Source organism: Ambystoma mexicanum, chromosome 1q (assembly GCF_040938575.1).
Source record: "Ambystoma mexicanum isolate Mex_15411 chromosome 1q, UKY_AmexF1_1, whole genome shotgun sequence".
Lineage (NCBI taxonomy): Eukaryota > Metazoa > Chordata > Amphibia > Caudata > Ambystomatidae > Ambystoma > Ambystoma mexicanum.
In genome coordinates, this window is record NC_090922.1 from 196795134 (window position 1) to 196810411 (window position 15278).

Genomic DNA, 15278 nt, shown 5'->3' on the forward strand with positions numbered 1-15278 from the left:
ACTGCATTATTCTTCAATTTAACATTTACACTCTTCATATATTGCTTTAATACAGACCAAACAATGTTTTGCATATTATATTCGGATAGCATTACTGTTCTTCGATACTTGTAGTTTAACATTGCTAATTCAAGTAATCCCCTGCTCCGAGGTCAACAAAGGACAAAGTCTACATGACCCTAACATGTAGCCTGAGGGCAGGTTGGACATTAACTTCCCTACAGAGGTTGGAGAGGTTAAGGCAAAAACAAGGACACACGAGACGGCCATTTTAGATTACAGGGTGACTTTGTATAAAACCCCAAAATGGCGGCTTCTAACCTAAAATGGAGGCTTGATTCAAGATGGTGGCTTACATCAATTTCTAAGGTCAAGACCTTGCCGCAGAGAGTTATTCACGTACAATTTTTCAAGCAACTTGGCGTAGGCCAATATACATACAAATCGTTTGTAATGAGAGGCATAATTTAATATCCGGTTTGACAAACCCTCCTTTTGGTCTATGCCAAGTGCTAATACTATTTCTGATTTGATTGCAAGTAACTCCATGCGTCATCGTCCAAACACCCCGAATCATTGTCAGACATATCTATTGTCATTAGGTCTGATACCAGAGTTTCCTTCAACACATACTCTTTGGAGAGCTCCTTTGGGGCGTATATTTTATTCCCTAATACACTTGTTGCTTGCGTGCAACATCCCCCTAATACTGAGCATATACCAGGGAGACACTGTATACAACAGCAAAGAAACAGAAAACTTCCCAAGATAATAGGTAGGGCCGAGAACAACTTCCATCCCCATGAAAGTAGGAGGTACCAAAACCATGTACCAAGTTCCCAGTTTCCCTCAGGAACATGTACTTCTGAACTAAGGACATGTAGATTTTGGATCGCCCTAAAGATCGTTGGAGAGGAGTCTGGAACGTAAATGCAGCGAGCGGACCCCACTAATTTACATACTCCTCCTCGCTCTGCCAGGATGACATCTAATGCCATCCGGTTCTGAAGAGCCACTAACCTTATCGCTCTCTGCTCTAGCGTCATATTATAGAGTATGTCAGTGGTCCGATTAATGGTTCTCTCCAATACTCTCGCTAGTTCCCTAATATCTTCTGAATTCGTAATTTGCCCAAAAAATGGTACAAAAGATTTCATAATATCTCCTAAAGTTTGCGCCGGAGTATCCCCTTTTACACCTCGTCGTGGACGAGTCTTTGAAATTTCTGTAGTACTGGCAATAAATACCCCAGGTAATAGAATCCCTAAATAACAGGTTCCTTGCCAATCCCTGGGCAACCACGGAAATGCCACATTACCGCAAACAAAATAGACAGGTTCGCCTACGTACAGAGGTCTGTTTTCACTAGTCAAATTCGCAACGTTGGCGCACTTTCTAAAATTACCAACTAATCCGGCACTCTGGGCATGTCTAGCTGAATGGAACCATTTGTCAATCTGTAATCCTTTGCAAATTTGCAGGACTACAGTGGCAATAAAGTGTGGCCCATTATCAGACCAGATGACTCTCGGCAGCCCGACCCTAGGAAAAAACTCTTTCAACAGAGTTTTTGCCATGGTTATGGCTGTTGCATCTTTAACCGGGTAGGCCTCAACCCACTTACTAAAGGCGCAAATAACAACCAATACATATTTAAGATTGTTACACCGTTCCATTTCAATAAAATCAAAGTGAATAACCTCAAACGGGACAGAGGGTGGAGCGAAACTTCCTCTAGGAGTCGAGGTACCTTTCCCTACATTGTGCTGCAAGCAAACCATGCAGTTCTGGACAAAACGCTCCGCAATTTTGAAAATCTTATCATTGGCCCATACACTGTGTAGCATTTTTGTTAGTTTCCTCGCACACACATGTGTCGGACCATGAGCCATAATAACCATCATTGTAATGTAGGCGTCAGGGAGTAACCATTTCCCTTCAACATTGTCTACCCAACACCCACCATCATCCAATCTTCCTGCACCCTCGATCCATCTCTTAGTTTCCTCTATGGTAGCATCTGCTTGAATATCTTTTACAACATTGATACTTTCTCCCAAAGTGCAAACATTTACAACTTCTTTTACAGCGTACATTTCTGAACTGAAATCAGTGGCAGTCTGTTTAGCTATCTGATCGGCGAAGGCATTCCCTTTTCCTACATCATCTGTAACTTTTTTATGTGCTGAACATTTTATGATAGCTAACTGAACAGGGAGTGCAAGTGCTGAAAGCAATCGCACTATTAAAGTGCCGTGCTGGATTTTCGTTCCGTGCGAGGTCAAGAAACCTCGTTCTTTCCAAAGTCTACCGAAATTGTGGGCCACCCCAAAGGCATACTGACTGTCAGTATATATATTCACTGTACGCCCTTCGGAAAGCTCACAAGCTCGAGTTAACGCTATAATTTCTGCGGCCTGCGCAGAGTTATGCATAATTCTTTTCGTTTCCACAACCGTGCTTAAAGTAGTGACAGCATAAGCAGCCGTGGATGTACCGTCTGGAAGTTTAAAACAAGAGCCATCACAAAATAGCTCTCCTTGAGGGCTATTCAAAGGCGTGTCTTTCAAATCGATTCTGCCTTTAGTCTCTTGTTCTGTCATATAAAGGCAATCATGTGACGTATCGTCATTATCAACAATATTTTGTGAGACAGGTAAAAGTTCAGCCAGATTTAATATGCAACACCTCTGAATTTGAATGTGGGGAGCAAACAAGATCAGTTCATATCTTGTCAATCGTGCAGAAGTGAGGTGTTGCGTTTGAGTTCTATTCAATAAAATATCTACAGAGTGAGGTACCATTAGGGTTAACGCATGACCCAGGACCATTCCCTCACTGTGTTTTAAAGACGCAGCAGCAGCAGCAACAACGCGCAAACATCTTGGCAAAGCGCATGCTACAGGATCAAGGGCAAGGAATAGTAGCCGCACCGTCTATTTTTCCCTCCATGTTCCTGCGTTAACACAGCCAAAACACATCCATCACGTTCATGCACAAACAATACAAAGGCCTTATCATAATTCGGAGTTCCTAAAACCGGCGCCGAACACAGCGCAGATTTGAGCAAATCGAATGCTGTCTGGTGTTCCAAGGTCCATGGCAATGGCAAAGAAATGCCCTTCTTTGTCAAAGTCAACATTGGTTTAATCGTTAACGAAAAATTTGGGATCCACAATCTACAATAAGAAGCCATACCTATCAACTTCCTTTTGCGTATTTGGGACAGGTATACCAGAAATGGTCTTTATTCGTTCAGGTGTCAACCGTCTTCCCTCCTTTGACAGGAGATAGCCTAAATAGGTGACCACCTGGCAACAATATTGGAACTTCTTAAGTGAAGCTTGTGGAAATGTTTTGCTAGATGACAAAGCAACAACACGGTGCCTTCTTTACAGGCACTCTCAGAATCAGCGGCCAAGAGGAGGTCATCTACGTACTGTAGTAAGTGCAAGTAGTAGGCAACTCGAGGGTATCAAGCTGCTCTTTCAATGCCCTGCTATAAATACTTGATCTCTCAGTGTACCCTTGTGGTGCACGAGTGAATGTAAACGAGCGTCCACCTAGGGTAAACGCAAACAAATACCTGCTATCCTTGTGTATAGGAATACTGAAAAGCGCGTTTTTAAGATCAACAACGCTAAAGTGATTGGCAGAAGCCGGAATCATAGCACCCTCAGACTTTCCTTGGACACAGGCCGTAAGCTTGTCCCATATGATTCTTTTTTCTGGAACCATAGTTTTCAATTTTACAATAATTCTATCAGGCAAGGTTAATATCACTTGAGGTGGTCGTTTGCCAGCTGGTCTTTCTCTGTCCAGCCTAGTCATGTTATCTCATCTATCTCCCAACCCAGGTATGTCATCTATAGTCCTAATCTGCTTCCACAAATCAACTGGCAGGAGTACGGGAAATAATAGGTCAATATCACTTAGAGTGAATACCGACGACTGTAAGATCGACTCTTTTTCTTTATAGAATCGGGTCAGATTTTTTCCTATATCAGGAATAGATTGCTTTATGGTGTTCACTTCCTGTCTTGAAAACGGGACGTGAACAAACTGTGAAACGTAATGTGCAGGAATTTCTCCGGCTACTATACCTCGTGCAGCATCAGCCGCAATCTCAACTTTTGGGACAAATGTCAGAGGGACCTCTCTCATAGGCAACTGAGAAGTAGGCAGCTCCGAACGCTTACTAAGCAACAGAGCCAAAGCGCTAAGGCAGTCGAAGAAGTATCAATCGAAAAAGCTCTCTTATAAACACTGAACAATTCTGCGGGACAACAAATCTTTCTTCTTACACACTCATTCTGCAGGTGCTCTACCATCACCTGTATCACTTTCTTTTGCATTTCTAACGTATATTGACTGTATGTGTCATATACTTCATCTGGAGTTATCGACATATCCGAAATCCATCTTATCGCATCCTTTGTACAAATTCGTGCTTCCTCACCTTTTAATTCTCGACGAGGAGAAAACCGTTTCTGTAAGTACATAATACCTAAACTATCACCATCTACTTCCTCGTTCTGTAACTCTTCCAACTCCTTCCTATACTCAAAAATCCTCTCAACATGCTCATATACCTTCTCCGCAGTATCTCTGGACAATGCTAAGGCGTTCAAATCCTGTAACCCTTGTGGGAAATCTACATCATCTAGTCTATTCCACATTATACTTAAATGAGTCACTAATCCTTCGATAAAAACATTTTTCTCAGGAATCTCTTTTAAATTTTCGAGTGTGGAAAAAACATCAGCCTGTTCACCCTTCTCCATACAATGTTTAGCCCAAGCAGTCAATTAATTCCTCTTGTCTGGCGACACCGTATTACGAGTCACAACCCTTGGTCTTGCTCCCTGGTCTACTACAAGCGATGCAGGATCACTTGGAAGAGGAAGAGTAGGCACATTCTGAATAACAACAGGTGAAGGCAAGGGGGCAGGCAAAGGGGCGACGGCTGGAAGAACAACAGGAAGAACAACAGGGAGGACCGGAGGAACTATGGGAGGGGGAACTACAACAGGAAGGGGCAAAGCGCCAGGAGGAGGGACATATGGAGGTGGCGCGGAGGCATCGGGCCTTCGTTCATGCAAAAGTTTATTAATCAATTCGTCTGACGTATGAAAATCTTTTGAAGGGTAGATTTTCTGAATGCCTATTTGAAATGCCCTGTCTGTGTTCCTAACTGACTCCAATTGCTTATTTTGATCATATAACCGTGCTTTTTCGACACTCGTCATATGTCGACGCATATGTTTCTCTCTACTCTTTTGTTGCTGCAAAGCTTCTATTTCCAACTGTGCAACGCGTCAAATGCTGCAGGCCTAGCCTTCTTCTTTACTAATACAGACTCTAAATATTCTATACAAGGGATTTCAAAACTACCATTGGTTGGCCACCGAAGATTAGAATTATGTCTGGTTTGTCTGTGCCAAATGTCATTAAATGCTATACTACCAAAGCCTTTCTTACAGTACATAGTACATGCCGGCGACCCCTCCTGTGGTGCGGGATGGCTATCTTCCAAAGATTGTCTGTCACTGTGGAAAAATGCCCTAAAGCAGGCACACAATTTCCCAGGCATATCAAAGTTCTGGTGTTACCTGGTTAAATAATTTTACTCGCGAGTACAATGCTCCAAATTCAAATTTGTCAGGGTTAAATTGAGAATCGGGACATGATTCACCTGACCAAAGGACTGGGAGGCCCGATCGGGTTACTAAGAACAATGCAAAGGACCCACGTGTCTGGTGATTTTCGGCAAATTTACCCACCTCAAATATATGGACCCTCGTCAAGACGTCGTCTCGGGCTATAGCTCACCGTCCAGGGATCGGATCGTGCAGTTTCGTTGAGGAATTCACTTCTCGTCTTAGAGTGGCCGGTTCTGTTGACACTGTCAGATCCCGGTCCGATAGCCGAGCCAACCTTCAACGAGATGAAGTCAATCTTGAGGGTCCCTATTTGGGCACCATCTGTGGAACCAGAAAAAATACAATATTACGGCTGTTACACTGAGCAAAGGAAAATACACGGGCTTATAAAGATTCCCAGAATCTTTATTACAAAACTGAACAGTATTCAACAAAGTACACAAATAGCTATTTGGCCATCAATACATCATAGAGACCACCAGCAGGGTTCAATATGAGCAGTGAGGGAATTTCCTAGCTGGACATCGGTGCTTTTATACAATTTGTAAAATGATGTCCAGCCCCCTTACAGGTTAATCATGCACTGGGCTAGGGTCGCGCCAGGTTCACTTTCCTAATTTACATATCTCGTGCATGCGGTTTACTTTTCAATACATTTACTAACACACTCCATTATTCTTCAATTTAACATTTACACTCTTCATATATTGCTTTAGTACAGACCAAACAATGTTTTGCATATTATATTTGGATAGCATTACTGTTCTTGTATGCTTGTAGTTTAACATTGCTAATTCAAGTAATCCCCTGCTCCGAGGTCAACAAAGGACAAGGTCTACATGACCCTAACATGTAGCCTGAGGGCAGGTTGGACATTAACTTCCCTACAGAGGTTGGAGAGGTTAAGGCAAGAACAAGGACACACGAGACAGCCATTTTAGATTACAGGGTGACTTTGTATAAAACCCCAAAATTACGGCTTCTAACCTAAAATGGAGGCTTGATTCAAGATGGCGGCTTACATCAAATTCTACGGTCAAGACCTTGCCGCAGAGAGTTATTCGCATACAATTTTTCAAGCAACTTGACGCAGGCCAATATACATACAAATCGTTTGTAATAAGAGGCATAATTTAATATCCGGTTTGACACTATAAGTCTCACATACATTTGAAATCTCTCATGAAGGTAAGTTCTGACTTTGAAGTGAGTTTTCATACCTATAGTATTTGATGCAAGAGTACTTCATGTAAGAGCTTGTGGCTTAAATGTGTGTGAACCAAGAGCATGTGTTGTGTGGTTGTCTTACGTTTGGCATAGGATATATGAGAGCCTGTGGCATAAGAGTGTTACCTAAGTGTTTGGCATAAAAAACATGGCCTACGAGCACATAGCTTAAGAGTGCATTGCATACAGGCGCATGCCCTGATTGTGTGTGGCATTAGTGCATGTGACATAGCAGCGTGCACGATAAGATTGTGCCTTAAGAGAGTGTGTCATAAAATTGTGTGTTATAAGAGTGTTATAAGAGTGTGTTTGTTGTGTTTATCATAGGTGTGGCATAGGTTTGTACCATAAAAGCAAGTGGCGTAAAACCACATGTCATAAGAGCATGTGTCATAACAAAAGAGTGTGTGTCATAAGAGTATATGTTCTAAACAATGTGCTATAAGCATTTGTGGTGCATTTAATGATAGACCACATGATGTAAGAATAAATGGTGCAAGAGTGTGTGTCATAAGAGTATGTGCATAAAAATTGTGTCAGGTGCGTTTGTTTTAGATTTGTGTGTCATGGCCCTGTGTGTCTTAAGAGAGCGTGCTGTGAGATTGTGTGACAAAGGAACATGTGACTTAAGAGCTTCTGTCATAAAAGTGTGTTTCTTAAGAGTGTGTTTTGTAAAAGCCTGTTTCGTAAGAGTGCAGGTCATAAGTGTGTGTGGTGTGAGATGTATGAGTGCCTGGTTTGTAGGTGTCTGGCATGTGCTTGGTTTAAATTCATATGAAATGCACATGTTTTATACATGCCTCCAATATATATGAAAATTCACATTAAAGTAAGATTTGGCTTTGATGTAACCTTTACGTATATACATGAGGCATGTGCGATTTTTACTTTTCATTCAAATATAACATGTACATCTCATTTATGTCTCATAAACGTATTTATACTGACATGAAAGTCAGTCCTGACTTAGAAATATGTTTCAATACTTATATAAGTGTGGATAATGATGAAAAATCACATTAAAGTGTAGTTTTACATTTTAAAAATATATGCAATTTACATCTTTATGTCTCATATAACAATGACAACTCACATGAAAGTCATTCCTGACTTGGATTTGATTTTGCATACATATAGTACATGTATGAGTTGTGCATCTTCTACATGTATGTGTGGCATAAAAAACCTGTAGCATAAGAGTGTCTTACATATGTGGTGTAAATAGTGTGGCCTATGAGCATGTGGGAGCGGTGCGTGAGTGCATGGTGTGAGTGTGTGTAGAATGACAGCACATGACATAGAGCTTAGGAGTAAGAGTGTCTACCATATGCATGTGTGACACAAGAGCACGTGACATAAGAGTAAGTGGTGGAGGAGCATGTGATGTAAGTGGTGGAAGAGCATGTGATGTAAGTGCGTGTATCAGAAGAGTGTGTTTGAGAGTTCTTGTTCGAATTAGGTTTTATCTTGCCACTCCTTCATAATATTGGGCTTCCAGACCCTTCTCTGGTGGTCAGTGGGCTTATGTCTGCCACTAGTATATGTAAGATTTCTGCAGATGCACTCTATTCTGTTGAGGTTCCAGACCCTTCTCTGGTTGTCAGTGGGTTTATCGCTACCTCTGGTATGAGGAAGATTTCCTCGGCTGCCTGGCTCTCCTCTATTGGTGTCAGAGACCCTTCTCTGGTGGTCAGTGGGCTTGTCTTCGCCACTGGTATGAGGAAGATTTCCTCGGATGCACTCTCTTCTGTTGGGGTCCCAGACCCTTGATGGCCCTCTGACAGGCCTTACGCTTACCCCATCCTGAAGTGGAGACCTCTCTACTCCCCCCATCCCTAGTGCCCGCCCGTGCTTCCTGTTACCTTCTGGGACTTGCTTGCATGGTGCCAGTCTCTGCAAGAGCTGGGGTCATTCTTCTTGCTGCTTCCTGAATCTGACTGCTTTGTGACTCTGTCTGCGGAGGCACCGTTAGGGAACTGCATTGTCCAACTCCTCCTGGAGGTTGTGCCACTGCCTCGCCTGCATTCTGCTGGCTCAGTCCTGCTGACGTAAGACCAGTCATGGACTCCCTCAGCCACTCGCTGGCATCTGCAGAGCACACTCTTTGGATTTAGTGCAGACTTCGAAACTCCTTTGTTCTCTGACAAGGAAGTAAGACTTCAAGTCCTTCTCTTTCCACTGTATAGGGCTTACTCACAGTCATCTTTAATGCAGGTTTCAAAAGACATACTGGAAGCACACACAGCAGTATTCTGACTTCCCCTCTTATATAGTCAGAGAGAATGCCCTCCCCATCTTTTAATTGGGTGGCTTGTCTGTCGCTCACCAAGCCCACATTAGCTCGTTTTTGGCAGGCACCGGGTGACTAACACATAGACTGATAAGCTTATTTCAGACCCAGCCGGACCCAATTACATATCCTTCAACTCCTGCCAAAAGCCAATTCTTATCTGCTTGTCGAGGTCCTGTAAAATTTAATTGGTTGCTCATATTGTGGAAAACCCCATGAGCTCATTTTGTTTGCTGCCAATTAAGCACCTGATCTGTACTAATTGGCAACTTTCCTTGCCTTTATCTGATTTACCATCAATCATGTCTACTTTCCTTGCCAATAAATAGTAAATATATCATTCCAGACATGCTTATCTACAGTGGAATGCTGCCAAAGAATATTCATCATCTGCATGAGTCAGGACTTTGCACACCTGCTCCCAAGACGCCATTTTCTATTTTGGCATCCATTTTAGAACAAATCTCAGTCTATTCGGCCTTGCTACCAAACGGTGGGTTATCATTTACTTTTGCACATAACACATTTTCTCTCCACTTTCCAGAATATATTTTTACATATTCATGGTATGTGAGTAATGCTGGAGACACTCTCCACTTTCTTAGCCATTCTAACCAAAATTGTGTGCCGCCCCACATGCACTTTTTAACTTAAAAATAAAAGGGCTATAATTCTGATTTTTGCAATACTAAACCCACTGAGCTGCCTATCATGTTAACTGTGCTCAGATTGAGAGGTGTACAGGGTCTGGGACCCTTATACAGTGGCTTGTAATGGAGGAGGGGCTACGGCATATGGCATGTGGGGGTGTGATGTTATGTAATGGGCTGTACCCAAGGGTGTCGTCCTTGTCTCCAAAGAGGGAGTCCCTCCCCATGAGGTCCTCACTGCATTAAACCACCCCTGGGGGAACTATTGGGTAGTGGTCGCACCACCCTAGCCTCATGAGAAAGGGCTCTCCCTTGGGGAGAAGTGATGATACTTATGATACCTAGCGTATCGTCACAATACACCCACACGTGATACATTCACACTGCATACATATGGAGCATATGCTCATATGCTAATAAATTCAAGCAACACTAACTCATATGCCATACACTTATACAGCATTCACTTAACAACATACACCTATACGCTATGCACCATACTCCAACAAAATCCCATGAACACATTTGAAAAGAAAATACTTTATAAAAAAAGGCTGCAAACAGTAGAAATAATGGTGCTAAGGTACAAACACTCACTCTATACCACTTCAAATTCAACTATGAAACCTGAAGTAGAAACACTCATCCCACACCACTATAAATCCAACCTCACTTTAAATGGTAGGTAGGTAAGATCTATACCATAGTTCAAGTGAGTGTTGAGGTTGGATTTGTAGTGGCATGGAGTGATTTATTCTCCTTTGAATTTCTAACCAGGGTCCTGTTCTTGCTGTGCCTTGATACCAACGTTACATCACATTGATGATGGCCTAAGAGCATGCAAAATGTCTGTGACATTACTTGTGCTTCTTTTGGGGTGGAGGAAGCCTGATTTGCATATTGTCTTTCCCATTCTGTAATGGTGTTGCAGGCTGAAAAGCGACAGTGTGAACATTGTCCTGAGCAATTCCAAAGGTTGTGTTACATTGAAAACACCACATTCATCACGTTCCTGTTTTGTTTTAGTCTTCCCATAAGCCAGAGGGATCTACTGTGAAGTCCAGCTGTGTCATGTCCATGCGTTTGCAGGCAGTTCATTGCAGCACCTTACCTCTAGGCCTTGTTGACTTTGCTGACTGTTGCAGAAGGTGCCTGTATTGCATACAGGCTGAGCAGGCCCTTATCCAACTCAAGACTGAAAGTAAGTATAATTACCCCATGAGGGGCATATAGAGTTTTAGTTTTTTACAATACTGACTTATCCAGGTTAGGAGAACCTATTAAATCTAATAAGGAGAATATATCACAGAAGATGGTATAATGTAAGAACTGTTCGGCAGGGCTGTCACAATGTGTGTTGAGACCTGGGGAAAAATGTGTTGAGGCCCCCTTGCGATTATTTGCACAGGGCCAGCGACGGCACAGCCGTAAACAGCAGACACAAGATATCTCCCCTTGAGTTTATGCATGGAGGAACCAAAACATTGTTTATTCCTTCAAATGTGAATAAACTGCAGCAAAGCTATGTTTCTCTAAATCAACTGCAGCAAAGCTATGTTTCTCTACTGAAGAAAGGTTTATGCCAGACTAACTTTTGTATCTAATGCATACAAATGTATAGGATGGCATGCTGGCTAGTGGTGCTTGGTGCCAGCATCAAGGAGTGCCCTGCCCCTGTATGTGCATTACAACACGCATCATACACAGTGATATGTACAGTGGAGGCTGGTGAGGGAGCCCAAACCAAACAAGGGGTGCTTGAGAGGGGTTCACACTCCTAAGAAAATGTTTGAAACATTGGGTTAAAAGAGTGCATTTTACATCCCTTTCTTTAAGAAAATTATGTAGAAAGCTATACAGTTTGCAATTGGTTTTGTATGGTAGCACATGGGATAAGCCAATAGTTGCAAGTCACCAACCATGCACAGGAACATTTTCAAATGCATTTCATACCACCTTTGGCCATAACATATACCAGTATAAAAATATGTTCATGCTGGCTGTTCCTATGTTTGTCAATGCAGGTTGCACCAATATATGCCTGTATTACCATTTAATGACTCCCAGCCAGTAAAAATGTCATGCCACAGAACATATATCCAGGCTGGCTGCACACCACCAGTGTTATTACTGGCTAGATTGGCCTACATTTAATTTGGTCCAGATTAGCCATGTAGTAACATTTATGTCTGCTCTACCATTGATGCATGGTCCTGTGCATCAAGGTTAAAGCAAAACAAGCATTGGCTATGGCAACAGTTGTTGCTTTCAAGTAGGCATGGGAAAGGCACTGCTGCATTGAAATTAACTGCCCGTTGATGGCAGCAGGTCCAATATGGTAACAAAACGTGAGCATTTAATAGCAGTGCCTGTCAAATGCGTAATACTGATGCACACACCAACACTGTTGGCTTTGCCAATGCTTGTTTTAACAGGATTTAAGTGAAGGGCATGCACAGTGCTTATAAAAATTGAGTGGCTGAGGGCAGTCCTGGTAATACATTATTATTACACCCATGGCACATTAACAGCTCCAATTAAGTCATTAACTCCCAGAAGACAGCTTTGAAAAAACACTGGCAGGCACTTGAAGCACAACGTTTGATAGTAAGGCTTGGAAAACCTAGCTCAAAGAGAACCTACGAGGCTGTGTTTTGTGCAGGTAGGGGCAGGCCATAGTCAGTCAACGGGTGGCAGACGGGGGATATCCAGTCAACACCTACAAGCTTTGTGTCCCTCCTCATATACCATTCCACCTACCTGTGCTCTAATGCAATAGTTTCGACTTATAGGTGGCGCACCTAATAGCTAAAGCTAAAACGGATGTCATAGTCTACCCTGTGGATGATTACTATTGAGGATGTATGTGTCTGCATTCTTGAGAGCTGCCTGCCTTGGGTTAATAAAAGCTGTGTATATAAACGCACTACCCTATAAAATAAAAAAAAAGTGTCTTGGCCTTGAAGTCAATAGCACTTCGCAGTCTGAACTTTTATTTTAAGTCAGATTCATGCACCGCTGTTAACTAAAGAGTATAACTATGTGAAAATGTCACACATGAGCATAGGCTGTTGCGACAGGACATGTTCAAGTAAGGCTTAATTATTGGCCCTATGGTGCCCTTGCAGTGTTTTCATTTCATCAAAACAAAACTCACTCACATACTTTGCTGCTGGTTGTATCGGAAACTCATAATCAGACTGGTCGGGCCGAAGAAGGAGGATTTACAGTCAACATTCTCAAAGTTCCCTGTTGGAAATACTGTGAACGCCAGAACCTCCAACAATAGCCCTGATGAGGGCTGCAGACGTTTCTTTGCTTGTGGCCTCCTCAGTGTGCATCACAGGTGAGGATATCGGAGAAACAGTCTCTGTGTGAAACCAGTGTGAGTGAGGGCAGGGGGGCCCACATCAGTTCTAGCGCTGCATTGAACAGAAGAAAGGTTTGGTAGAGTCCAGGCAACTTCTGCTGCAGGAAGTGCAGAGGAGTGCTGAGTCGGCAGAAGACAGGCGAGAGCAACTGGTAGAAGGCAGGTGCTGGAGGAGACGGTGCCGCGAGGCTCCTCCCAAGCACGAGGGCTGGGCCAGTTTGCTCCTCCTGTCCCGCCCTCATGATGGCCCTGCTGGTCAGACTTCCTGATTGATAAGACGATTGATTTGGCTAAGAGGAAAACATATTATTTTGGGAGTACTCTAACAACTACTGGACTGTGGGGGTATTGAACTGGATATGGATGAAGACCATGAGTATCCGTTTCTACTACAGTACAGGGAACATATAAAGGATATTGCGTGAGGGCGCTAGAGAGCCCAACCAAGATGGCGGCTCTTATGTGAGCTCCCAGCGAAGCTCCTGAAAATCCTGATGAAAATCCTGCCTGGTGTACCCAAGACAACTCAAACTGAAGGTGTAATTCCCCCAAACACCCCCGACCCCAAAGCATTGAGCGAGAAGGTGAATGTGAAACCGTAAAATCCAATTCACTGCAGTGGAATCCGCACGAGAATCCTGCCCCCACACCAACAGAGCACCAGCGTTGTCCCGCAACAGATAGAAGCGCCAAACTTCAACCAATGCAGCTTGCATTATTGGGCACGAACGAGAATGGAGCCGGTGAAGCTGCAGGCACAGTGGACACGTGAAGACACACACCAGTGATTGCATTGACTGGAACAACTAGCTCAGATGGCAACAGTGTAGCTGTGCACTGACCCTCCTCCAGTGCCGGGGCTGACGGCACGGCAGAGCATTGCCGACCCTCACAAGCCCACAAGCCCACCGCTGCCCTTATGGGGCACTGGCACCGGTGAGCCGTCAGAAGAGCAACCCAGCAAAGAGCAGAGAAGTGAACCACCTCTCGGCAGAGCATGGCCGGAGCCGCCATTCTGAACACCCCGCCTTGGAGCCAAGTTACGTCATCGCCTGACGGGACATGGGCAGACAGGGGAACATGGGGAGACTAGGTTCTCACCCGACCTCCTGCATCCACGAGCCTGGGGGACTATGAACGGAGACAAAAGCCAGTCCGGTGATTGTGGGTGGTCCTGCAGCCAAGTGACACCCGTGCCCACGACTTGGCCCATGCAGAGGTTGGAGGAGCGAGCCCGCCCTAACTGGCTCGGTTACAGCCTGGAGTCGGGCCCCCACGCCCATTGCCACAACCCCTCACGGACATCTGCAATAACAGCGCCTGCTCTTCACGGGGTGCACCAACCCAGGTGTGGCGAAGTCCCAGGAGCTCCCAACTCGGGGCGGATTCGCTGCTCGTGGCCCGCACTCCTGTACCGAGTGTCGCAGCCTCTGAGGAACTGCACACCCCCACTGACACACAGCGTGGGGAGAGAGCCCTACTGGAGGCCACAGGGACTACTCCTGAACATCCAAAAAGGCAAACACAAGACCCCAGCCCCTCCTGTGCCGGTACGCCACACTACCCTGATTGAGACGCGCCATCAGTTCCCCAGAGAGCACAATCTGAATTCCACTCCAGCAGGACTACAACATCCCCATAGCCCCAGTTGGGGCACTCCAACTGCTTTCCACGAAAACAGTGATCCTCTCACCTGGTGCAGACACCACGCTAACCCTGCATCCACTCAATACCAGGTCTCCAGGGTGCTCCTCCTGCCATCCGGTTGTAGGTGCTCCTGCCATTCCTTCCGGGACACAGCAAAATGAGCACCAGGCGGGGCACCTCACAATCAAGCTGCCAAAAGAGCCACTAGTAAGGAACAGGCTAAACAACGTGGTGCCTCAGCCAATCGCATTCCACCCCCCTCATAAAGCCGTTCCCCTCCTGACCACAACACCTGGAGGCCTGACCTGACTACCGATGGAGAAAAGACTCATCTCCAAGAGCCGACAGCCCTGATCATAAAATCGAAGCTGTGCCAGACAGGAACCGAACCGGGTAACCAGCCAACAGTGGCACCAACAAACAGCGCACAG

General features: G+C 44.4%; 1 long non-coding RNA gene across 2 annotated transcripts in view; it reads left to right on the forward strand.

The window, feature by feature from the left end:
- Nucleotides 1-15278, forward strand: part of LOC138526501 (uncharacterized) — a 73133-nt gene that overhangs the window by 35047 nt on the left and 22808 nt on the right. For both annotated transcript variants that reach the window (XR_011283593.1, XR_011283591.1), the window contains one exon: nt 10857-11031. This is a non-coding gene — a long non-coding RNA (uncharacterized lncRNA). The remainder of the gene's footprint in view (nt 1-10856; nt 11032-15278) is intronic.